Source organism: Saccoglossus kowalevskii, chromosome 6 (assembly GCF_978046115.1).
Source record: "Saccoglossus kowalevskii chromosome 6, keSacKowa6.1, whole genome shotgun sequence".
NCBI lineage: Eukaryota > Metazoa > Hemichordata > Enteropneusta > Harrimaniidae > Saccoglossus > Saccoglossus kowalevskii.
Genome location: NC_140646.1, coordinates 13211109 through 13234686, shown reverse-complemented (window position 1 = coordinate 13234686; position 23578 = coordinate 13211109). Strand labels below are relative to the sequence as shown.

At 44.8% G+C, this 23578-nt stretch overlaps 20 non-coding genes across 20 annotated transcripts; all 20 read right to left on the bottom strand.

Annotated features, from left to right (window-relative positions):
* Window positions 1-819: 819 nt before the first annotated feature.
* Window positions 820-893, bottom strand: TRNAD-GUC (transfer RNA aspartic acid (anticodon GUC)). The gene has a single exon. It is a non-coding gene; the product is annotated as a tRNA-Asp (tRNA).
* A 526-nt stretch (window positions 894-1419) lies between these two features.
* On the bottom strand, window positions 1420-1493 carry TRNAN-GUU (transfer RNA asparagine (anticodon GUU)). The gene has a single exon. It is a non-coding gene; the product is annotated as a tRNA-Asn (tRNA).
* A 76-nt stretch (window positions 1494-1569) lies between these two features.
* TRNAD-GUC (transfer RNA aspartic acid (anticodon GUC)) lies at window positions 1570-1643 on the bottom strand. The gene has a single exon. It is a non-coding gene; the product is annotated as a tRNA-Asp (tRNA).
* A 2637-nt stretch (window positions 1644-4280) lies between these two features.
* On the bottom strand, window positions 4281-4354 carry TRNAN-GUU (transfer RNA asparagine (anticodon GUU)). Its single transcript has one exon. It is a non-coding gene; the product is annotated as a tRNA-Asn (tRNA).
* Window positions 4355-5329: 975 nt separating this feature from the next.
* Window positions 5330-5403, bottom strand: TRNAN-GUU (transfer RNA asparagine (anticodon GUU)). The gene has a single exon. It is a non-coding gene; the product is annotated as a tRNA-Asn (tRNA).
* Window positions 5404-8343: 2940 nt separating this feature from the next.
* TRNAI-GAU (transfer RNA isoleucine (anticodon GAU)) lies at window positions 8344-8417 on the bottom strand. The gene has a single exon. It is a non-coding gene; the product is annotated as a tRNA-Ile (tRNA).
* Window positions 8418-8798: 381 nt separating this feature from the next.
* TRNAN-GUU (transfer RNA asparagine (anticodon GUU)) lies at window positions 8799-8872 on the bottom strand. The gene has a single exon. It is a non-coding gene; the product is annotated as a tRNA-Asn (tRNA).
* Window positions 8873-9098: 226 nt separating this feature from the next.
* TRNAI-GAU (transfer RNA isoleucine (anticodon GAU)) lies at window positions 9099-9172 on the bottom strand. Its single transcript has one exon. It is a non-coding gene; the product is annotated as a tRNA-Ile (tRNA).
* Window positions 9173-9553: 381 nt separating this feature from the next.
* TRNAI-GAU (transfer RNA isoleucine (anticodon GAU)) lies at window positions 9554-9627 on the bottom strand. Its single transcript has one exon. It is a non-coding gene; the product is annotated as a tRNA-Ile (tRNA).
* A 76-nt stretch (window positions 9628-9703) lies between these two features.
* Window positions 9704-9777, bottom strand: TRNAN-GUU (transfer RNA asparagine (anticodon GUU)). The gene has a single exon. It is a non-coding gene; the product is annotated as a tRNA-Asn (tRNA).
* An 831-nt stretch (window positions 9778-10608) lies between these two features.
* Window positions 10609-10682, bottom strand: TRNAN-GUU (transfer RNA asparagine (anticodon GUU)). The gene has a single exon. It is a non-coding gene; the product is annotated as a tRNA-Asn (tRNA).
* A 226-nt stretch (window positions 10683-10908) lies between these two features.
* On the bottom strand, window positions 10909-10982 carry TRNAN-GUU (transfer RNA asparagine (anticodon GUU)). The gene has a single exon. It is a non-coding gene; the product is annotated as a tRNA-Asn (tRNA).
* A 1736-nt stretch (window positions 10983-12718) lies between these two features.
* Window positions 12719-12792, bottom strand: TRNAN-GUU (transfer RNA asparagine (anticodon GUU)). Its single transcript has one exon. It is a non-coding gene; the product is annotated as a tRNA-Asn (tRNA).
* A 4291-nt stretch (window positions 12793-17083) lies between these two features.
* TRNAN-GUU (transfer RNA asparagine (anticodon GUU)) lies at window positions 17084-17157 on the bottom strand. The gene has a single exon. It is a non-coding gene; the product is annotated as a tRNA-Asn (tRNA).
* A 976-nt stretch (window positions 17158-18133) lies between these two features.
* Window positions 18134-18207, bottom strand: TRNAN-GUU (transfer RNA asparagine (anticodon GUU)). Its single transcript has one exon. It is a non-coding gene; the product is annotated as a tRNA-Asn (tRNA).
* Window positions 18208-21292: 3085 nt separating this feature from the next.
* On the bottom strand, window positions 21293-21366 carry TRNAI-GAU (transfer RNA isoleucine (anticodon GAU)). The gene has a single exon. It is a non-coding gene; the product is annotated as a tRNA-Ile (tRNA).
* Window positions 21367-21747: 381 nt separating this feature from the next.
* TRNAN-GUU (transfer RNA asparagine (anticodon GUU)) lies at window positions 21748-21821 on the bottom strand. The gene has a single exon. It is a non-coding gene; the product is annotated as a tRNA-Asn (tRNA).
* A 226-nt stretch (window positions 21822-22047) lies between these two features.
* Window positions 22048-22121, bottom strand: TRNAI-GAU (transfer RNA isoleucine (anticodon GAU)). Its single transcript has one exon. It is a non-coding gene; the product is annotated as a tRNA-Ile (tRNA).
* Window positions 22122-22502: 381 nt separating this feature from the next.
* TRNAN-GUU (transfer RNA asparagine (anticodon GUU)) lies at window positions 22503-22576 on the bottom strand. Its single transcript has one exon. It is a non-coding gene; the product is annotated as a tRNA-Asn (tRNA).
* Window positions 22577-22802: 226 nt separating this feature from the next.
* On the bottom strand, window positions 22803-22876 carry TRNAN-GUU (transfer RNA asparagine (anticodon GUU)). Its single transcript has one exon. It is a non-coding gene; the product is annotated as a tRNA-Asn (tRNA).
* Window positions 22877-23578: the final 702 nt, after the last annotated feature.

Genomic DNA, 23578 nt, shown 5'->3' with positions numbered 1-23578 from the left:
TTGGTGTTATGTTGTATTCATATCGCGAATTCACACAGTGAGAAAATGTGTGTAATAAAAACTTGTACTTCGTCCCTGTTTGGGCTTGAACCACCAACCTTTCGGTTAGCAGCCGAACGCGCTAACCGATTGCGCCACAGAGACTACAACAATGGTGTTATGTTGTATTCATATCGCGAATCCGCACATGAGAAAATGTGTGTAATAAAAACTTCTACTTCGTCCCTGGGTGGGCTTGAACCACCAACCTTTCGGTTAACAGCCGAACGCGCTAACCGATGGCGCTACAGACACTGCGACATTGGTGTTATGTTGTATTCATATCGCGAATTCACACATGACAAAATGTGTGTAATAAAAACTTCTACTTCGTCCCTGGGTAGGCTTGAACCACCAACCTTCCGGTTAACAGTCGAACGCGCTAACCGATTGCGCCACAGAGACTGCAACATTGGTGTTATATGGTATTCATATCGCGAATCCACTCATGAGAAAATGTGCGTAATAAAAACTTGTGCTTCGTCCCTGGGTGGACTTGAACCACCACCCTTTCGGTTAACAGCCGAACGCGCTAACCGATTGCGAAACAGAGACTACAACAATGGCGTTATATTGTATTCATATCGCGAATCCACACATGAGAAAATGCGTGTAATAAAAACTTGTACTTCGTCCCTGGGTGGGCTTGAATCACCAACCTTTCGGTTAACAGCCGAACGCGCTAACCGATTGCGCACAGAGACTGTAACAATGGTGTTATGTTGTATTCATATCGCGAATCCACACATGAGAAAATCTGTGTAATAAAAACTTCTACTTCGTCCCTGGATGGGCTTGAACCACCAACCTTTCGGATGACAGCCGAACGCGCTAACCGATTGCGCCACAGAGACTGTAACAATGGTGTTATGTTGTATTCATATCGCGAATCCACACATGAGAAAATCTGTTTAATAAAAACTTCTACTTCGTCCCTGGGTGGGCTTGAACCGCCAACCTTTCGGTTAACAGCCGAACGCGCTAACCGATTGCGCCACAGAGACTACAAAATTGGTGTTATATTGTATTCATATCGCGAATCCACACATGAGAAAATGTGTGTAATAAAAACTTCTACTTCGTCCCTGGGTGGGCCTGAACGACCAACCTTTCGGTTAACAGCCGAACGCGCTAACCGATTGCGCCACAGAGACTACAACAATGGTGTTATATTGTATTCATATCGCGAATCCACACATGAGAAAATGTGTGTAATAAAAACTTCTACTTCGTCCCTGGGTATGCTTGAATCACCAACCTTTCGGTTAACAGAAGAACGAGCGAACCGATGGCGCTACAGACACTGCGACATTGGTGTTATGTTGTATTCATATTGCGAATTCACACATGAGAAAATGTGTGTAATAAAAACTTGTACTTCGTCCCTGGGTGGGCTTGAACCACCAACCTTTCGGTTAACAGCCGAACGCGCTAACCGATTGCGCCACAGAGACTGTAACAATGATGTTATGTTGTATTCATATCGCGAATCCACACATGAGAAAGTCTGTGTAATAAAAACTTCTACTTCGTCCCTGGGTGGGCTTGAACCACTAACCTTTCGGTTGACAGCCGAACGCGCTAACCGATTGCGCCACAGAGACTACAAAATTGGTGATATGTTGTGTTGTATTCATATCGCGAATCCACACATGAGAAAATGTGTGTAATAAAAACTTGTACTTCGTCCCTGGGTGGGCTTGAACCACCAACCTTACAGTTAACAGCCGAACGCGCTAACCGATGGCGCTACAGACACTGCGACATTGGTGTTATGTTGTATTCATATCGCGAATTCACACATGAGAAAATGTGTGTAATAAAAACTTGTACTTCGTCCCTGGGTGGGCTTGACCAACCAACCTTTCGGTTAACAGCCGAACGCGCTAACCGATTGCGCCACAGAGACTACAACAATGGCGTTATATTGTATTCATATCGCGAATCCACACATGAGAAAATGCATGTAATAAAAACTTCTACTTCGTCCCTGGGTGGGCTTGAATCACCAACCTTTCGGTTAACAGCCGAACGCGCGAACCGATGGCGCTACAGACACTGCGACATTGGTGTTATGTTGTATTCATATCGCGAATTCACACAGTGAGAAAATGTGTGTAATAAAAACTTGTACTTCGTCCCTGTTTATGCTTGAACCACCAATCTTTCGGTTAGCAGCCGAACGCGCTAACCGATGGCGCTACAGACACTGCGACATTGGTGTTATGTTGTATTCATATCGCGAATTCACACATGACAAAATGTGTGTAATAAAAACTTGTACTTCGTCCCTGGGTGGGCTTGAATCACCAACCTTTCGGTTAACAGCCGAACGCGCGAACGGATGGCGCTACATACACTGCGACATTGGTGTTATGTTGCATTCATATCGCGAATTCACACATGAGAAATTGTGTGTAACAAAAACTTGTACTTCGTCCCTGTTTGGGCTTGAACCACCAACCTTTCGGTTAACAGCCGAACGCGCTAATCGATTGCGCCACAGAGACTACAACAATGGCGTTATGTTGTATTCATATCGCGAATCCACACATGAGAAAATGTGTGTAATAAAAATGTGTACTTCGTCCCTGGGTGGGCTTGAACCACCAACCTTTCGGTTAACAGCCAAACGCGCTAACCGATTGCGCCACAGAGACTGCAACATTGGTGTTATATTGTATTCATATCGCGAATTCACACATGAGAAAATATGTGTAATAAAAACTTGTACTTCGTCCCTGGGTGGGCTTGAATCACCAACCTTTCGGTTAACAGCCGAACGCACTAACCAATTGCGCCACAGAGACTGTAACCTTGGTGATATGTTGTATTGTATTAATATCGCGAATCCACACGTGAGAAAATGTGCGTAATAAAAACTTCTACTTCGTCCCTGGGTGGGCTTGAACCACCAACCTTACAGTTAACAGCCGAACGCGCTAACCGATGGCGCTACAGACACTGCGACATTGGAGTTATGTTGTATTCATATCTCGAATTCACACGTGAGAAAATGTGCGTAATAAAAACTTCTACTTCGTCCCTGGGTGGGCTTGAACCACCAACCTTTCCATTAACAGCCGAACGCGCTAACCGATTGCGCCACAGAGACTACAACATTGGTGTTATATTGTATTCATATCGCGAATCCTCACATGAGAAAATGTGTGTAATAAAAACTTGTACTTCGTCCCTGGGTGGGCTTGAACCACCAACCTTTTGGTTAACAGCCGAACGCGCTAACCGATGGCGCTACAGACACTGCGACATTGGTGTTATGTTGTATTCATACCGCAAATTCACACATGAGAAAATGTGCGTAATAAAAACTTCTACTTCGTCCCTGGGTGGGCTTGAACCACCAACCTTTCCATTAACAGCCGAACGCGCTAACCGATTGCGCCACAGAGACTACAACATTGGTGTTATATTGTATTCATATCGCGAATCCTCACATGAGAAAATGTGTGTAATAAAAACTTGTACTTCGTCCCTGGGTGGGCTTGAACCACCAACCTTTTGGTTAACAGCCGAACGCGGTAACCGATGGCGCTACAGACACTGCGACATTGGTGTTATGTTGTATTCATACCGCAAATTCACACATGAGAACATGTGTGTAATAAAAACTTATACTTCGTTCCTGGGTGGGCTTGAACCACAAACCTTTCGGTTAACAGCCGAACGCGCTAACCGATTGCGCCACAGAGACTGCAACATTGGTGTTATATTGTATTCATATCGCGAATCCACACATGAGAAAATGTGTGTAATAAAAACTTCTACTTCGTCCCTGGGTGGGCTTGAACGACCAACCTTTCGGTTAACAGCCAAACGCGCTAACCGATTGCGCTACAGACACTGCGACATTGGTGTTATTTTGCATTCATATCGCGAATCCACACATGAGAATTTGTGTGTAATAAAAACTTGTACTTCGTCCCTGGGTGGGCTTGAACAACCAACCTTTCGGTTAACAGCCGAACGCGCTAACCGATTGCGCTACAGACACTGCGACATTGGTGTTATGTTGCATTCATATCGCGAATTCACACATGAGAAATTGTGTGTAACAAAAACTTGTACTTCGTCCCTGTTTGGGCTTGAACCACCAACCTTTCGGTTAACAGCCGAACGCGCTAATCGATTGCGCCACAGAGACTACAACAATGGCGTTATGTTGTATTCATATCGCGAATCCACAGATGAGAAAATGTGTGTAATAAAAACTTGTACTTCGTCCCTGGGTGGGCTTGAACCACCAACCTTTCGGTTAACAGCCGAACGCGCTAACCGATTGCGCCACAGAGACTGTAACAATGGTGTTATGTTGTATTCATATCGCGAATCCACACATGAGAAAATCTGTTTAATAAAATCTTCTACTTCGTCCCTGGGTGGGCTTGAACCACCAACCTTTTGGTTAACAGCCGAACGCGCTAACCGATGGCGCTACAGACACTGCGACATTGGTGTTATGTTGTATTCATATCGCGAATCCACACATGAGAAAATGTGTGTAATAAAAACTTGTACTTCCTCCCTGGGTGGGCTTGAACCACCAACCTTTCGGTTAACAGCCAAACGCGCTAACCGATTGCGCTACATACACTGCGACATTGGTGTTATTTTGCATTCATATCGCGAATCCACACATGAGAATTTGTGTGTAATAAAAACTTGTACTTCGTCCCTGGGTGGGCTTGAACAACAAACCTTTCGGTTAACAGCCGAACGCGCTAATCGATTGCGCCACAGAGACTACAACAATGGCGGTATGTTGTATTCATATCGCGAATCCACACATGAGAAAATGTGTGTAATAAAAACTTCTACTTCGTCCCTGGGTGGGCTTGAACCACCAACCTTTCGGTTAACAGCCGAACGCGCTAACCGATGGCGCTACAGACACTGCGACATTGGTGTTATGTTGTATTCATATCACGAATTCTCACATGACAAAATGTGTGTAATAAAAACTTCTTCTTCGTCCCTGGGTGGGCTTGAACCACCAACCGTTCGGTTAACAGCCGAACGCGTTAACCGATTGCGCCACAGAGACTACAACAATGGTGTTATGTTGTATTCATATCGCGAATCCACACATGAGAAAATGTGTGTAATAAAACTTCTACTTCGTCCAAGGGTGGGCTTGAATCACCAACCTTTCGGTTAACAGCCGAACGCGCTAACCGATGGCGCTACAGACACTGCGACATTGGCGTTATGTTGTATTCATATGGCGAATTCTCACATGAGAACATGTGTGTAATAAAAACTTATACTTCGTCCCTGGGTGGGCTTGAACCACCAACCTTTCGGTTAACAGCCGAACGCGCTAACCGATTGCGCCACAGAGACTGCAACATTGGTGTTATATTGTATTCATATCGCGAATCCACACATGAGAAAATGTGTGTAATAAAAACTTCTACTTCGTCCCTGGGTGGCTTGAATCACCAACCTTTCGGTTAACAGCCGAACGCGCGAACCGATGGCGCTACAGACACTGCGACATTGGTGTTATGTTTTATTCATATCGCGAATTCACACATGAGAAAATCTGTGTAATAAAAACTTGTACTTCGTCCCTGGGTGGGCTTGAACCACCAACCTTTTGGTTAACAGCCGAACGCGCTAACCGATGGCGCTACAGACACTGCGACATTGGTGTTATGTTGTATTCATACCGCAAATTCACACATGAGAAAATGTGTGTAATAAAAACTTCTACTTCGTCCCTGGGTGGGCTTGAATCACCAACCTTTCGGTTAACAGCCGAACGCGCTAACCAAATGCGCCACAGAGACCGCAACCTTGGTGATATGTTGTGTTGTATTCATATCGCGAATCCACACATGAGAAAATGTGTGTAATAAAAACTTGTACTTCGTCCCTGGGTGGGCTTGACGCACCAACCTTTCGGTTAACAGCCAAACGCGCTAACCGATTGCGCTACAGACACTGCGACATTGGTGTTATTTTGCATTCATATCGCGAATCCACACATGAGAATTTGTGTGTAATAAAAACTTGTACTTCGTCCCTGGGTGGGCTTGAACAACCAACCTTTCGGTTAACAGCCGAACGCGCTAACCGATTGCGATACATACACTGCGACATTGGTGTTGTGTTGCATTCATATCGCGAATTCACACATGAGAAATTGTGTGTAACAAAAACTTGTACTTCGTCCCTGTTTGGGCTTGAACCACCAACCTTTCGGTTAACAGCCGAACGCGCTAATCGATTGCGCCACAGAGACTACAACAATGGCGTTATGTTGTATTCATATCGCGAATCCACACATGAGAAAATGTGTGTAATAAAAATGTGTACTTCGTCCCTGGGTGGGCTTGAACCACCAACCTTTCGGTTAACAGCCAAACGCGCTAACCGATTGCGCCACAGAGACTGCAACATTGGTGTTATATTGTATTCATATCGCGAATTCACACATGAGAAAATATGTGTAATAAAAACTTGTACTTCGTCCCTGGGTGGGCTTGAATCACCAACCTTTCGGTTAACAGCCGAACGCACTAACCAATTGCGCCACAGAGACTGTAACCTTGGTGATCTGTTGTATTGTATTAATATCGCGAATCCACACGTGAGAAAATGTGCGTAATAAAAACTTCTACTTCGTCCCTGGGTGGGCTTGAACCACCAACCTTACAGTTAACAGCCGAACGCGCTAACCGATGGCGCTACAGACACCGCGACATTGGTGTTATGTTGTATTCATATCTCGAATTCACACGTGAGAAAATGTGCGTAATAAAAACTTCTACTTCGTCCCTGGGTGGGCTTGAACCACCAACCTTTCCATTAACAGCCGAACGCGCTAACCGATTGCGCTACATACACTGCGACATTGGTGTTATGTTGCATTCATATCGCGAATTCACACATGAGAAATTGTGTGTAACAAAAACTTGTACTTCGTCCCTGTTTGGGCTTGAACCACCAACCTTTCGGTTAACAGCCGAACGCGCTAATCGATTGCGCCACAGAGACTACAACAATGGCGTTATGTTGTATTCATATCGCGAATCCACACATGAGAAAATGTGTGTAATAAAAATGTGTACTTCGTCCCTGGGTGGGCTTGAACCACCAACCTTTCGGTTAACAGCCAAACGCGCTAACCGATTGCGCCACAGAGACTGCAACATTGGTGTTATATTGTATTCATATCGCGAATTCACACATGAGAAAATATGTGTAATAAAAACTTGTACTTCGTCCCTGGGTGGGCTTGAATCACCAATCTTTCGGTTAACAGCCGAACGCACTAACCAATTGCGCCACAGAGACTGTAACCTTGGTGATATGTTGTATTGTATTAATATCGCGAATCCACACGTGAGAAAATGTGCGTCATAAAAACTTCTACTTCGTCCCTGGGTGGGCTTGAACCACCAACCTTACAGTTAACAGCCGAACGCGCTAACCGATGGCGCTACAGACATTGCGACATTGGTGTTATGTTGTATTCATATCTCGAATTCACACGTGAGAAAATGTGCGTAATAAAAACTTCTACTTCGTCCCTGGGTGGGCTTGAACCACCAACCTTTCCATTAACAGCCGAACGCGCTAACCGATTGCGCCACAGAGACTACAACATTGGTGTTATATTGTATTCATATCGCGAATCCTCACATGAGAAAATGTGTGTAATAAAAACTTCTACTTCGTCCCTGGGTGGGCTTGAATCACCAACCTTTCGGTTAACAGCCGAACGCGCGAACGGATGGCGTTACAGACTCTGCGACATTGGTGTTATGTTGTATTCATATCGCGAATTCACACATGAGAAAATGTGTGTAATAAAAACTTGTACTTCGTCCCTGGGTGGGCTTGAACCACCAACCTTTCAGTTAACAGCCGAACGCGCTAACCGATTGCGCCACAGAGACTGTAACAATGGTGTTATGTTGTATTCATTTCGCAAATCCACACATGAGAAAATGTGTGTAATAAAAACTTCTACTTCGTCCCTGGGTGGGCTTGAATCACCAACCTTTCGGTTAACAGCCGAACGCGCTAACCGATTGCGCCACAGAGACTACAACATTGGTGTTATATTGTATTCATATCGCGAATCCACACATGAGAAAATGTGTGTAATAAAAACTTCTACTTCGTCCCTGGGTGGGCTTGAACCACCAACCTTTTGGTTAACAGCCGAACGCGCTAACCGATGGCGCTACAGACACTGCGACATTGGTGTTATGTTGCATTCATATCGCAAATTCACACATGAGAAAATGTGTGTAATAAAAACTTCTACTTCGTCCCTGGGTGGGCTTGAATCACCAACCTTTCGGTTATCAGCCGAAGGCGCTAACCAAATGCGCCACAGAGACTGCAACCTTGGTGATATGTTGTGTTGTATTCATATCGCAAATCCACACATGAGAAAATGTGTGTAATAAAAACTTGTACTTCGTCCCTGGGTGGGCTTGAACCACCAACCTTTCGGTTAACAGCCAAACGCGCTAACCGATTGCGCTACAGACACTGCGACATTGGTGTTATTTTGCATTCATATCGCGAATCCACACATGAGAATTTGTGTGTAATAAAAACTTGTACTTCGTCCCTGGGTGGGCTTGAACAACCAACCTTTCGGTTAACAGCCGAACGCGCTAACCGATTGCGCTACAGACACTGCGACATTGGTGTTATGTTGTATTCATATCGCGAATTCTCACATGAGAACATGTGTGTAATAAAAACTTATACTTCGTCCCTGGGTGGGCTTGAACCACCAACCTTTCGGTTAACAGCCGAACGCGCTAACCGATTGCGCCACAGAGACTGCAACATTGGTGTTATATTGTATTCATATCGCGAATCCACACATGAGAAAATGTGTGTAATAAAAACTTCTACTTCGTCCCTGGGTGGGCTTGAATCACCAACCTTTCGGTTAACAGCCGAACGCGCGAACCGATGGCGCTACAGACACTGCGACATTGGTGTTATGTTTTATTCATATCGCGAATTCACACATGAGAAAATCTGTGTAATAAAAACTTCTATTTCGTCCCTGGGTGGGCTTGAATCACCAACCTTTCGGTTATCAGCCGAACGCGCTAACCAAATGCGCCACAGAGACTGCAACCTTGGTGATATGTTGTGTTGTATTCATATCGCAAATCCACACATGAGAAAATGTGTGTAATAAAAACTTGTACTTCGTCCCTGGGTGGGCTTGAACCACCAACCTTTCGGTTAACAGCCAAACGCGCTAACCGATTGCGCTACAGACACTGCGACATTGGTGTTATTTTGCATTCATATCGCGAATCCACACATGAGAATTTGTGTGTAATAAAAACTTGTACTTCGTCCCTGGGTGGGCTTGAACAACCAACCTTTCGGTTAACAGCCGAACGCGCTAACCGATTGCGCTACAGACACTGCGACATTGGTGTTATGTTGTATTCATATCGCGAATTCTCACATGAGAACATGTGTTTAATAAAAACTTATACTTCGTCCCTGGGTGGGCTTGAACCACCAACCTTTCGGTTATCAGCCGAACGCGCTAACCGATTGCGCCACAGACACTGCGACATTGGTGTTATGTTTTATTCATATCGCGAATTCACACATGAGAAAATCTGTGTAATAAAAACTTCTACTTCGTCCCTGGGTGGGCTTGAACCACCAACCTTTCGGTTAACAGCCGAACGCGCTAACCGATTGCGCCACAGAGACTACAACAATGGTGTTATATTGTCTTCATATCGCGAATTCACACATGAGAAAATGTGTGTAATAAAAACTTGTACTTCGTCCCTGGGTGGGCTTGAACCACCAACCTTTTGGTTAACAGCCGAACGCGCTAACCGATGGCGCTACAGACACTGCGACATTGGTGTTATGTTGTATTCATATCGCAAATTCACACATGAGAAAATGTGTGTAATAAAAACTTCTACTTCGTCCCTGGGTGGGCTTGAATCACCAACCTTTCGGTTAACAGCCGAACGCGCTAACCAAATGCGCCACAGAGACCGCAACCTTGGTGATATGTTGTGTTGTATTCATATCGCGAATCCACACATGAGAAAATGTGTGTAATAAAAACTTGTACTTCGTCCCTGGGTGGGCTTGAACCACCAACCTTTCGGTTAACAGCCAAACGCGCTAACCGATTGCGCTACAGACACTGCGACATTGGTGTTATTTTGCATTCATATCGCGAATCCACACATGAGAATTTGTGTGTAATAAAAACTTGTACTTCGTCCCTGGGTGGGCTTGAACAACCAACCTTTCGGTTAACAGCCGAACGCGCTAACCGATTGCGCTACAGACACTGCGACATTGGTGTTATGTTGCATTCATATCGCGAATTCACACATGAGAATTTGTGTGTAATAAAAACTTGTACTTCGTCCCTGGGTGGGCTTGAACAACCAACCTTTCGGTTAACAGCCGAACGCGCTAACCGATGGCGCTACAGACACTGCGACATTGGTGTTATGTTGTATTCATATCGCGAATTCTCACATGAGAACATGTGTGTAATAAAAACTTATACTTCGTCCCTGGGTGGGCTTGAACCACCAACCTTTCGGTTAACAGCCGAACGCGCTAACCGATTGCGCCACAGAGACTGCAACATTGGTGTTATATTGTATTCATATCGCGAATCCACACATGAGAAAATGTGTGTAATAAAAGCTTCTACTTCGTCCCTGGGTGGGCTTGAATCACCAACCTTTCGGTTAACAGCCGAACGCGCGAACCGATGGCGCTACAGACACTGCGACATTGGTGTTATGTTTTATTCATATCGCGAATTCACACATGAGAAAATCTGTGTAATAAAAACTTCTACTTCGTCCCTGGGTGGGCTTGAACCACCAACCTTTCGGTTAACAGCCGAACGCGCTAACCGATTGCGCCACAGAGACTACAACAATGGTGTTATATTGTCTTCATATCGCGAATTCACACATGAGAAAATGTGTGTAATAAAAACTTGTACTTCGTCCCTGGGTGGGCTTGAACCACCAACCTTTTGGTTAACAGCCGAACGCGCTAACCGATGGCGCTACAGACACTGCGACATTGGTGTTATGTTGTATTCATATCGCAAATTCACACATGAGAAAATGTGTGTAATAAAAACTTTTACTTCGTCCCTGGGTGGGCTTGAATCACCAACCTTTCGGTTAACAGCCGAACGCGCTAACCAAATGCGCCACAGAGACCGCAACCTTGGTGATATGTTGTGTTGTATTCATATCGCGAATCCACACATGAGAAAATGTGTGTAATAAAAACTTGTACTTCGTCCCTGGGTGGGCTTGAACCACCAACCTTTCGGTTAACAGCCAAACGCGCTAACCGATTGCGCTACAGACACTGCGACATTGGTGTTATTTTGCATTCATATCGCGAATCCACACATGAGAATTTGTGTGTAATAAAAACTTGTACTTCGTCCCTGGGTGGGCTTGAACAACCAACCTTTCGGTTAACAGCCGAACGCGCTAACCGATTGCGCTACAGACACTGCGACATTGGTGTTATGTTGCATTCATATCGCGAATTCACACATGAGAAATTGTGTGTAATAAAAACTTGTACTTCGTCCCTGTTTGGGCTTGAACCACCAACCTTTCGGTTAACAGCCGAACGCGCTAATCGATTGCGCCACAGAGACTACAACAATGGCGTTATGTTGTATTCATATCGCGAATCCACACATGAGAAAATGTGTGTAATAAAAACTTGTACTTCGTCCCTGGGTGGGCTTGAATCACCAACCTTTCGGTTAACAGCCGAACGCACTAACCAATTGCGCCACAGAGACTGTAACCTTGGTGATACGTTGTATTGTATTAATATCGCGAATCCACACGTGAGAAAATCTGCGTAATAAAAACTTCTACTTCGTCCCTGGGTGGGCTTGAACCACCAACCTTACAGTTAACAGCCGAACGCGCTAACCGATGGCGCTACAGACACTGCGACATTGGTGTTATGTTGTATTCATATCTCGAATTCACACATTCGAAAATGTGAGTAATAAAAACTTCTACTTCATCCCAAGGTGGGTTTGAACAACCAACCTTTCGGTTAACAGCCGAACGCGCTAACCGATGGCGCTACAGACTCTGCGACATTGGTGTTATGTTGTATTAATATCGCGAATCCACACGTGAGAAAATGTGCGTAATAAAAACTTCTACTTCGTCCCTGGGTGGGCTTGAACCACCAACCTTTCCATTAACAGCCGAACGCGCGAACGGATGGCGTTACAGACTCTGTGACATTGGTGTTATGTTGTATTCATATCGCGAATTCACACATGAGAAAATGTGTGTAATAAAAACTTGTACTTCGTCCCTGGGTGGGCTTGAACCACCAACCTTTCAGTTAACAGCCGAACGCGCTAACCGATTGCGCCACAGAGACTGTAACAATGGTGTTATGTTGTATTCATTTCGCGAATCCACACATGAGAAAATGTGTGTAATAAAAACTTCTACTTCGTCCCTGGATGGGCTTGAATCACCAACCTTTCGGTTAACAGCCGAACGCGCTAACCGATGGCGCTACAGACACTGCGACATTGGTGTTATGTTGTATTCATATCGCGAATTCACACATGAGAACATGTGTGTTATAAAAACTTATACTTCGTCCCTGGGTGGGCTTGAACCACCAACCTTTCGGTTAACAGCCGAACGCGCTAACCGATTGCGCCACAGAGACTACAACATTGGTGTTATATTGTATTCATATCGCGAATCCACACATGAGAAAATGTGTGTAATAAAAACTTCTACTTCGTCCCTGGGTGGGCTTGAATCACCAACCTTTCGGTTAACAGCCGAACGCGCGAACCGATGGCGCTACAGTCACTGCGACATTGGTGTTATGTTTTATTCATATCGCGAATTCACACATGAGAAAATCTGTGTAATAGAAACTTCTACTTCGTCCCTGGGTGGGCTTGAACCACCAACCTTTCGGCTAACAGCCGAACGCGCTAACCGATTGCGTCACAGAGACTTCAACAATGGTGTTATATTGTCTTCATATCGCGAATTCACACATGAGAAAATGTGTGTAATAAAAACTTGTACTTCGTCCCTGGGTGGGCTTGAACCACCAACCTTTTGGTTAACAGCCGAACGCGCTAACCGATGGCGCTACAGACACTGCGACATTGGTGTTATGTTGTATTCATATCGCAAATTCACACATGAGAAAATGTGTATAATAAAAACTTCTACTTCGTCCCTGGCTGGGCTTGAATCACCATCCTTTCGGTTAACAGCCGAACGCGCTAACCAAATGCGCCACAGAGACTGCAACCTTGGTGATATGTTGTGTTGTATTCATATCGCAAATCCACACATGAGAAAATGTGTGTAATAAAAACTTGTACTTCGTCCCTGGGTGGGCTTGAACCACCAACCTTTCGGTTAACAGCCAAACGCGCTAACCGATTGCGCTACAGACACTGCGACATTGGTGTTATTTTGCATTCATATCGCGAATCCACACATGAGAATTTGTGTGTAATAAAAACTTGTACTTCGTCCCTGGGTGGGCTTGAACAACCAACCTTTCGGTTAACAGCCGAACGCGCTAACCGATTGCGATACATACACTGCGACATTGGTGTTATGTTGCATTCATATCGCGAATTCACACATGAGAAATTGTGTGTAACAAAAACTTGTACTTCGTCCCTGTTTGGGCTTGAACCACCAACCTTTCGGTTAACAGCCGAACGCGCTAATCGATTGCGCCACAGAGACTACAACAATGGCGTTATGTTGTATTCATATCGCGAATCCACACATGAGAAAATGTGTGTAATAAAAATGTGTACTTCGTCCCTGGGTGGGCTTGAACCACCAACCTTTCGGTTAACAGCCAAACGCGCTAACCGATTGCGCCACAGAGACTGCAACATTGGTGTTATATTGTATTCATATCGCGAATCCACACATGAGAATTTGTGTGTAATAAAAACTTGTACTTCGTCCCTGGGTGGGCTTGAACAACCAACCTTTCGGTTAACAGCCGAACGCGCTAACCGATTGCGCCACAGAGACTGCAACATTGGTGTTATATTGTATTCATATCGCGAATCCACACATGAGAATTTGTGTGTAATAAAAACTTGTACTTCGTCCCTGGGTGGGCTTGAACAACCAACCTTTCGGTTAACAGCCGAACGCGCTAACCGATTGCGATACATACACTGCGACATTGGTGTTATGTTGCATTCATATCGCGAATTCACACATGAGAAATTGTGTGTAACAAAAACTTGTACTTCGTCCCTGTTTGGGCTTGAACCACCAACCTTTCGGTTAACAGCCGAACGCGCTAATCGATTGCGCCACAGAGACTACAACAATGGCGTTATGTTGTATTCATATCGCGAATCCACACATGAGAAAATGTGTGTAATAAAAATGTGTACTTCGTCCCTGGGTGGGCTTGAACCACCAACCTTTCGGTTAACAGCCAAACGCGCTAACCGATTGCGCCACAGAGACTGCAACATTGGTGTGATATTGTATTCATATCGCGAATTCACACATGAGAAAATATGTGTAATAAAAACTTGTACTTCGTCCCTGGGTGGGCTTGAATCACCAACCTTTCGGTTAACAGCCGAACACACTAACCAATTGCGCCACAGAGACTGTAACCTTGGTGATATGTTGTATTGTATTAATATCGCGAATCCACACGTGAGAAAATGTGCGTAATAAAAACTTCTACTTTGTCCCTGGGTGGGCTTGAACCACCAACCTTACAGTTAACAGCCGAACGCGCTAACCGATGGCGCTACAGACACTGCGACATTGGTGTTATGTTGTATTCATATCTCGAATTCACACGTGAGAAAATGTGCGTAATAAAAACTTCTACTTCGTCCCTGGGTGGGCTTGAACCACCAACCTTTCCATTAACAGCCGAACGCGCTAACCGATTGCGCCACAGAGACTACAACATTGGTGTTATATTGTATTCATATCGCGAATCCTCACATGAGAAAATGTGTGTAATAAAAACTTCTACTTCGTCCCTGGGTGGGCTTGAATCACCAACCTTTCGGTTAACAGCCGAACGCGCGAACGGATGGCGCTACATACACTGCGACATTGGTGTTATGTTGCATTCATATCGCGAATTCACACATGAGAAATTGTGTGTAACAAAAACTTGTACTTCGTCCCTGTTTGGGCTTGAACCACCAACCTTTCGGTTAACAGCCGAACGCGCTAATCGATTGCGCCACAGAGACTACAACAATGGCGTTATGTTGTATTCATATCGCGAATCCACACATGAGAAAATGTGTGTAATAAAAATGTGTACTTCGTCCCTGGGTGGGCTTGAACCACCAACCTTTCGGTTAACAGCCAAACGCGCTAACCGATTGCGCCACAGAGACTGCAACATTGGTGTTATATTGTATTCATATCGCGAATTCACACATGAGAAAATATGTGTAATAAAAACTTGTACTTCGTCCCTGGGTGGGCTTGAATCACCAACCTTTCGGTTAACAGCCGAACGCACTAACCAATTGCGCCACAGAGACTGTAACCTTGGTGATATGTTGTATTGTATTAATATCGCGAATCCACACGTGAGAAAATGTGCGTAATAAAAACTTCTACTTCGTCCCTGGGTGGGCTTGAACCACCAACCTTGCAGTTAACAGCCGAACGCGCTAACCGATGGCGCTACAGACACTGCGACATTGGTGTTATGTTGTATTCATATCTCGAATTCACACGTGAGAAAATGTGCGTAATAAAAACTTCTACTTCGTCCCTGGGTGGGCTTGAACCACCAACCTTTCCATTAACAGCCGTACGCGCTAACCGATTGCGCCACAGAGACTACAACATTGGTGTTATATTGTATTCATATCGCGAATCCTCACATGAGAAAATGTGTGTAATAAAAACTTCTACTTCGTCCCTGGGTGGGCTTGAATCACCAACCTTTCGGTTAACAGCCGAACGCGCGAACGGATGGCGTTACAGACTCTGCGACATTGGTGTTATGTTGCATTCATATCGCGAATTCACACATGAGAAATTGTGTGTAACAAAAACTTGTACTTCGTCCCTGTTTGGGCTTGAACCACCAACCTTTCGGTTAACAGCCGAACGCGCTAATCGATTGCGCCACAGAGACTACAACAATGGCGTCATGTTGTATTCAAATCGCGAATCCACACATGAGAAAATTTGTGTAATAAAAACTTCTACTTCGTCCCTGGGTGGGCTTGAATCACCAACCTTTCGGTTAACAGCCGAACGCGCTAACCGATGGCGCTACAGACACTGCGACATTGGTGTTATGTTGTATTCATATCGCGAATTCTCACATGAGAACATGTGTGTAATAAAAACTTATACTTCGTTCCTGGGTGGGCTTGAACCACAAACCTTTCGGTTAACAGCCGAACGCGCTAACCGATTGCGCCACAGAGACTGCAACATTGGTGTTATATTGTATTCATATCGCGAATCCACACATGAGAAAATGTGTGTAATAAAAACTTCTACTTCGTCCCTGGGTGGGCTTGAACGACCAACCTTTCGGTTAACAGCCAAACGCGCTAACCGATTGCGCTACAGACACTGCGACATTGGTGTTATTTTGCATTCATATCGCGAATCCACACATGAGAATTTGTGTGTAATAATAACTTGTACTTCGTCCCTGGGTGGGCTTGAACAACCAACCTTTCGGTTAACAGCCGAACGCGCTAACCGATTGCGCTACAGACACTGCGACATTGGTGTTATGTTGCATTCATATCGCGAATTCACACATGAGAAATTGTGTGTAACAAAAACTTGTACTTCGTCCCTGTTTGGGCTTGAACCACCAACCTTTCGGTTAACAGCCGAACGCGCTAATCGATTGCGCCACAGAGACTACAACAATGGCGTTATGTTGTATTCATATCGCGAATCCACAGATGAGAAAATGTGTGTAATAAAAACTTGTACTTCGTCCCTGGGTGGGCTTGAACCACCAACCTTTCGGTTAACAGCCGAACGCGCTAACCGATTGCGCCACAGAGACTGTAACAATGGTGTTATGTTGTATTCATATCGCGAATCCACACATGAGAAAATCTGTTTAATAAAATCTTCTACTTCGTCCCTGGGTGGGCTTGAACCACCAACCTTTCGGTTAACAGCCGAATGCGCTAACCGATTGCGCCACAGAGACTACAACAAGGGTGTTATATTGTCTTCATATCGCGAATTCACACATGAGAAAATGTGTGTAATAAAAACTTGTACTTCGTCCCTGGGTGGGCTTGAACCACCAACCTTTTGGTTAACAGCCGAACGCGCTAACCGATGGCGCTACATACACTGCGACATTGGTGTTATTTTGCATTCATATCGCGAATCCACTCATGAGAATTTGTGTGTAATAAAAACTTGTACTTCGTCCCTGGGTGGGCTTGAACCACCAACCTTTCGGTTAACAGCCGAACGCGCTAATCGATTGCGCCACAGAGACTACAACAATGGCGTTATGTTGTATTCATATCGCGAATCCACACATGAGAAAATGTGTGTAATAAAAACTTCTACTTCGTCCCTGGGTGGGCTTGAACCACCAACCTTTCGGTTAACAGCCGAACGCGCTAACCGATGGCGCTACAGACACTGCGACATTGGTGTTATGTTGTATTCATATCACAAATTCTCACATGACAAAATGTGTGTAATAAAAATTTCTTCTTCGTCCCTGGGTGGGCTTGAACCACCAACCGTTCGGTTAACAGCCGAACGCGTTAACCGATTGCGCCACAGAGACTACAACAATGGTGTTATGTTGTATTCATATCGCGAATCCACACATGAGAAAATGTGTGTAATAAAAACTTCTACTTCGTCCAAGGGTGGGCTTGAATCACCAACCTTTCGGTTAACAGCCGAACGCGCTAACCGATGGCGCTACAGACACTGCGACATTGGCGTTATGTTGTATTCATATGGCGAATTCTCACATGAGAACATGTGTGTAATAAAAACTTATACTTCGTCCCTGGGTGGGCTTGAACCACCAACCTTTCGGTTAACAGCCGAACGCGCTAACCGATTGCGCCACAGAGACTGCAACATTGGTGTTATATTGTATTCATATCGCGAATCCACACATGAGAAAATGTGTGTAATAAAAACTTCTACTTCGTCCCTGGGTGGCTTGAATCACCAACCTTTCGGTTAACAGCCGAACGCGCGAACCGATGGCGCTACAGACACTGCGACATTGGTGTTATGTTTTATTCATATCGCGAATTCACACATGAGAAAATCTGTGTAATAAAAACTTCTACTTCGTCCCTGGGTGGGCTTGAACCACCAACCTTTCGGTTAACAGCCGAACGCGCTAACCGATTGCGCTACAGAGACTACAACAATGGTGTTATATTGTCTTCATATCGCGAATTCACACATGAGAAAATGTGTGTAATAAAAACTTGTACTTCGTCCCTGGGTGGGCTTGAACCACCAACCTTTTGGTTAACAGCCGAACGCGCTAACCGATGGCGCTACAGACACTGCGACATTGGTGTTATGTTGTATTCATACCGCAAATTCACACATGAGAAAATGTGTGTAATAAAAACTTCTACTTCGTCCCTGGGTGGGCTTGAATCACCAACCTTTCGGTTAACAGCCGAACGCGCTAACCAAATGCGCCACAGAGACCGCAACCTTGGTGATATGTTGTGTTGTATTCATATCGCGAATCCACACATGAGAAAATGTGTGTAATAAAAACTTGTACTTCGTCCCTGGGTGGGCTTGAACCACCAACCTTTCGGTTAACAGCCAAACGCGCTAACCGATTGCGCTACAGACACTGCGACATTGGTGTTATTTTGCATTCATATCGCGAATCCACACATGAGAATTTGTGTGTAATAAAAACTTGTACTTCGTCCCTGGGTGGGCTTGAACAACCAACCTTTCGGTTAACAGCCGAACGCGCTAACCGATTGCGATACATTCACTGCGACATTGGTGTTATGTTGCATTCATATCGCGAATTCACACATGAGAAATTGTGTGTAACAAAAACTTGTACTTCGTCCCTGTTTGGGCTTGAACCACCAACCTTTCGGTTAACAGCCGAACGCGCTAATCGATTGCGCCACAGAGACTACAACAATGGCGTTATGTTGTATTCATATCGCGAATCCACACATGAGAAAATGTGTGTAATAAAAATGTGTACTTCGTCCCTGGGTGGGCTTGAACCACCAACCTTTCGGTTAACAGCCAAACGCGCTAACCGATTGCGCCACAGAGACTGCAACATTGGTGTTATATTGTATTCATATCGCGAATTCACATATGAGAAAATATGTGTAATAAAAACTTGTACTTCGTCCCTGGGTGGGCTTGAATCACCAACCTTTCGGTTAACAGCCGAACGCACTAACCAATTGCGCCACAGAGACTGTAACCTTGGTGATCTGTTGTATTGTATTAATATCGCGAATCCACACGTGAGAAAATGTGCGTAATAAAAACTTCTACTTCGTCCCTGGGTGGGCTTGAACCACCAACCTTACAGTTAACAGCCGAACGCGCTAACCGATGGCGCTACAGACACTGCGACATTGGTGTTATGTTGTATTCATATCTCGAATTCACACGTGAGAAAATGTGCGTAATAAAAACTTCTACTTCGTCCCTGGGTGGGCTTGAACCACCAACCTTTCCATTAACAGCCGAACGCGCTAACCGATTGCGCTACATACACTGCGACATTGGTGTTATGTTGCATTCATATCGCGAATTCACACATGAGAAATTGTGTGTAACAAAAACTTGTACTTCGTCCCTGTTTGGGCTTGAACCACCAACCTTTCGGTTAACAGCCGAACGCGCTAATCGATTGCGCCACAGAGACTACAACAATGGCGTTATGTTGTATTCATATCGCGAATCCACACATGAGAAAATGTGTGTAATAAAAATGTGTACTTCGTCCCTGGGTGGGCTTGAACCACCAACCTTTCGGTTAACAGCCAAACGCGCTAACCGATTGCGCCACAGAGACTGCAACATTGGTGTTATATTGTATTCATATCGCGAATTCACACATGAGAAAATATGTGTAATAAAAACTTGTACTTCGTCCCTGGGTGGGCTTGAACCACCAACCTTTCGGTTAACAGCCAAACGCGCTAACCGATTGCGCCACAGAGACTGCAACATTGGTGTTATATTGTATTCATATCGCGAATTCACACATGAGAAAATATGTGTAATAAAAACTTCTACTTCGTCCCTGGGTGGGCTTGAACCACCAACCTTACAGTTAACAGCCGAACGCGCTAACCGATGGCGCTACAGACATTGCGACATTGGTGTTATGTTGTATTCATATCTCGAATTCACACGTGAGAAAATGTGCGTAATAAAAACTTCTACTTCGTCCCTGGGTGGGCTTGAACCACCAACCTTTCCATTAACAGCCGAACGCGATAACCGATTGCGCCACAGAGACTACAACATTGGTGTTATATTGTATTCATATCGCGAATCCTCACATGAGAAAATGTGTGTAATAAAAACTTCTACTTCGTCCCTGGGTGGGCTTGAATCACCAACCTTTCGGTTAACAGCCGAACGCGCGAACGGATGGCGTTACAGACTCTGCGACATTGGTGTTATGTTGTATTCATATCGCGAATTCACACATGAGAAAATGTGTGTAATAAAAACTTGTACTTCGTCCCTGGGTGGGCTTGAACCACCAACCTTTCAGTTAACAGCCGAACGCGCTAACCGATTGCGCCACAGAGACTGTAACAATGGTGTTATGTTGTATTCATTTCGCAAATCCACACATGAGAAAATGTGTGTAATAAAAACTTCTACTTCGTCCCTGGGTGGGCTTGAATCACCAACCTTTCGGTTAACAGCCGAACGCGCTAACCGATTGCGCCACAGAGACTACAACATTGGTGTTATATTGTATTCATATCGCGAATCCACACATGAGAAAATGTGTGTAATAAAAACTTCTACTTCGTCCCTGGGTGGGCTTGAACCACCAACCTTTTGGTTAACAGCCGAACGCGCTAACCGATGGCGCTACAGACACTGCGACATTGGTGTTATGTTGCATTCATATCGCAAATTCACACATGAGAAAATGTGTGTAATACTAACTTCTACTTCGTCCCTGGGTGGGCTTGAATCACCAACCTTTCGGTTATCAGCCGAACGCGCTAACCAAATGCGCCACAGAGACTGCAACCTTGGTGATATGTTGTGTTGTATTCATATCGCAAATCCACACATGAGAAAATGTGTGTAATAAAAACTTGTACTTCGTCCCTGGGTGGGCTTGAACCACCAACCTTTCGGTTAACAGCCAAACGCGCTAACCGATTGCGCTACAGACACTGCGACATTGGTGTTATTTTGCATTCATATCGCGAATCCACACATGAGAATTTGTGTGTAATAAAAACTTGTACTTCGTCCCTGGGTGGGCTTGAACAACCAACCTTTCGGTTAACAGCCGAACGCCCTAACCGATTGCGCTACAGACACTGCGACATTGGTGTTATGTTGTATTCATATCGCGAATTCTCACATGAGAACATGTGTGTAATAAAAACTTATACTTCGTCCCTGGGTGGGCTTGAACCACCAACCTTTCGGTTAACAGCCGAACGCGCTAACCGATTGCGCCACAGAGACTGCAACATTGGTGTTATATTGTATTCATATCGCGAATCCACACATGAGAAAATGTGTGTAATAAAAACTTCTACTTCGTCCCTGGGTGGGCTTGAATCACCAACCTTTCGGTTAACAGCCGAACGCGCGAACCGATGGCGCTACAGTCACTGCGACATTGGTGTTATGTTTTATTCATATCGCGAATTCACACATGAGAAAATCTGTGTAATAAAAACTTCTACTTCGTCCCTGGGTGGGCTTGAATCACCAACCTTTCGGTTATCAGCCGAACGCGCTAACCAAATGCGCCACAGAGACTGCAACCTTGGTGATATGTTGTGTTGTATTCATATCGCAAATCCACACATGAGAAAATGTGTGTAATAAAAACTTGTACTTCGTCCCTGGGTGGGCTTGAACCACCAACCTTTCGGTTAACAGCCAAACGCGCTAACCGATTGCGCTACAGACACTGCGACATTGGTGTTATTTTGCATTCATATCGCGAATCCACACATGAGAATTTGTGTGTAATAAAAACTTGTACTTCGTCCCTGGGTGGGCTTGAACAACCAACCATTCGGTTAACAGCCGAACGCGCTAACCGATTGCGCTACAGACACTGCGACATTGGTGTTATGTTGTATTCATATCGCGAATTCTCACATGAGAACATGTGTGTAATAAAAACTTATACTTCGTCCCTGGGTGGGCTTGAACCACCAACCTTTCGGTTAACAGCCGAACGCGCTAACCGATTGCGCCACAGAGACTGCAACATTGGTGTTATATTGTATTCATATCGCGAATCCACACATGAGAAAATGTGTGTAATAAAAACTTCTACTTCGTCCCTGGGTGGGCTTGAATCACCAACCTTTCGGTTAACAGCCGAACGCGCGAACCGATGGCGCTACAGACACTGCGACATTGGTGTTATGTTTTATTCATATCGCGAATTCACACATGAGAAAATCTGTGTAATAAAAACTTCTACTTCGTCCCTGGGTGGGCTTGAACCACCAACCTTTCGGTTAACAGCCGAACGCGCTAACCGATTGCGCCACAGAGACTACAACAATGGTGTTATATTGTCTTCATATCGCGAATTCACACATGAGAAAATGTGTGTAATAAAAACTTGTACTTCGTCCCTGGGTGGGCTTGAACCACCAACCTTTTGGTTAACAGCCGAACGCGCTAACCGATGGCGCTACAGACACTGCGACATTGGTGTTATGTTGTATTCATATCGCAAATTCACACATGAGAAAATGTGTGTAATAAAAACTTCTACTTCGTCCCTGGGTGGGCTTGAATCACCAACCTTTTGGTTAACAGCCGAACGCGCTAACCAAATGCGCCACAGAGACCGCAACCTTGGTGATATGTTGTGTTGTATTCATATCGCGAATCCACACATGAGAAAATGTGTGTAATAAAAACTTGTACTTCGTCCCTGGGTGGGCTTGAACCACCAACCTTTCGGTTAACAGCCAAACGCGCTAACCGATTGCGCTACAGACACTGTGACATTGGTGTTATTTTGCATTCATATCGCGAATCCACACATGAGAATTTGTGTGTAATAAAAACTTGTACTTCGTCCCTGGGTGGGCTTGAACAACCAACCTTTCGGTTAACAGCCGAACGCGCTAACCGATTGCGCTACAGACACTGCGACATTAGTGTTATGTTGCATTCATATCGCGAATCCACACATGAGAATTTGTGTGTAATAAAAACTTGTACTTCGTCCCTGGGTGGGCTTGAAC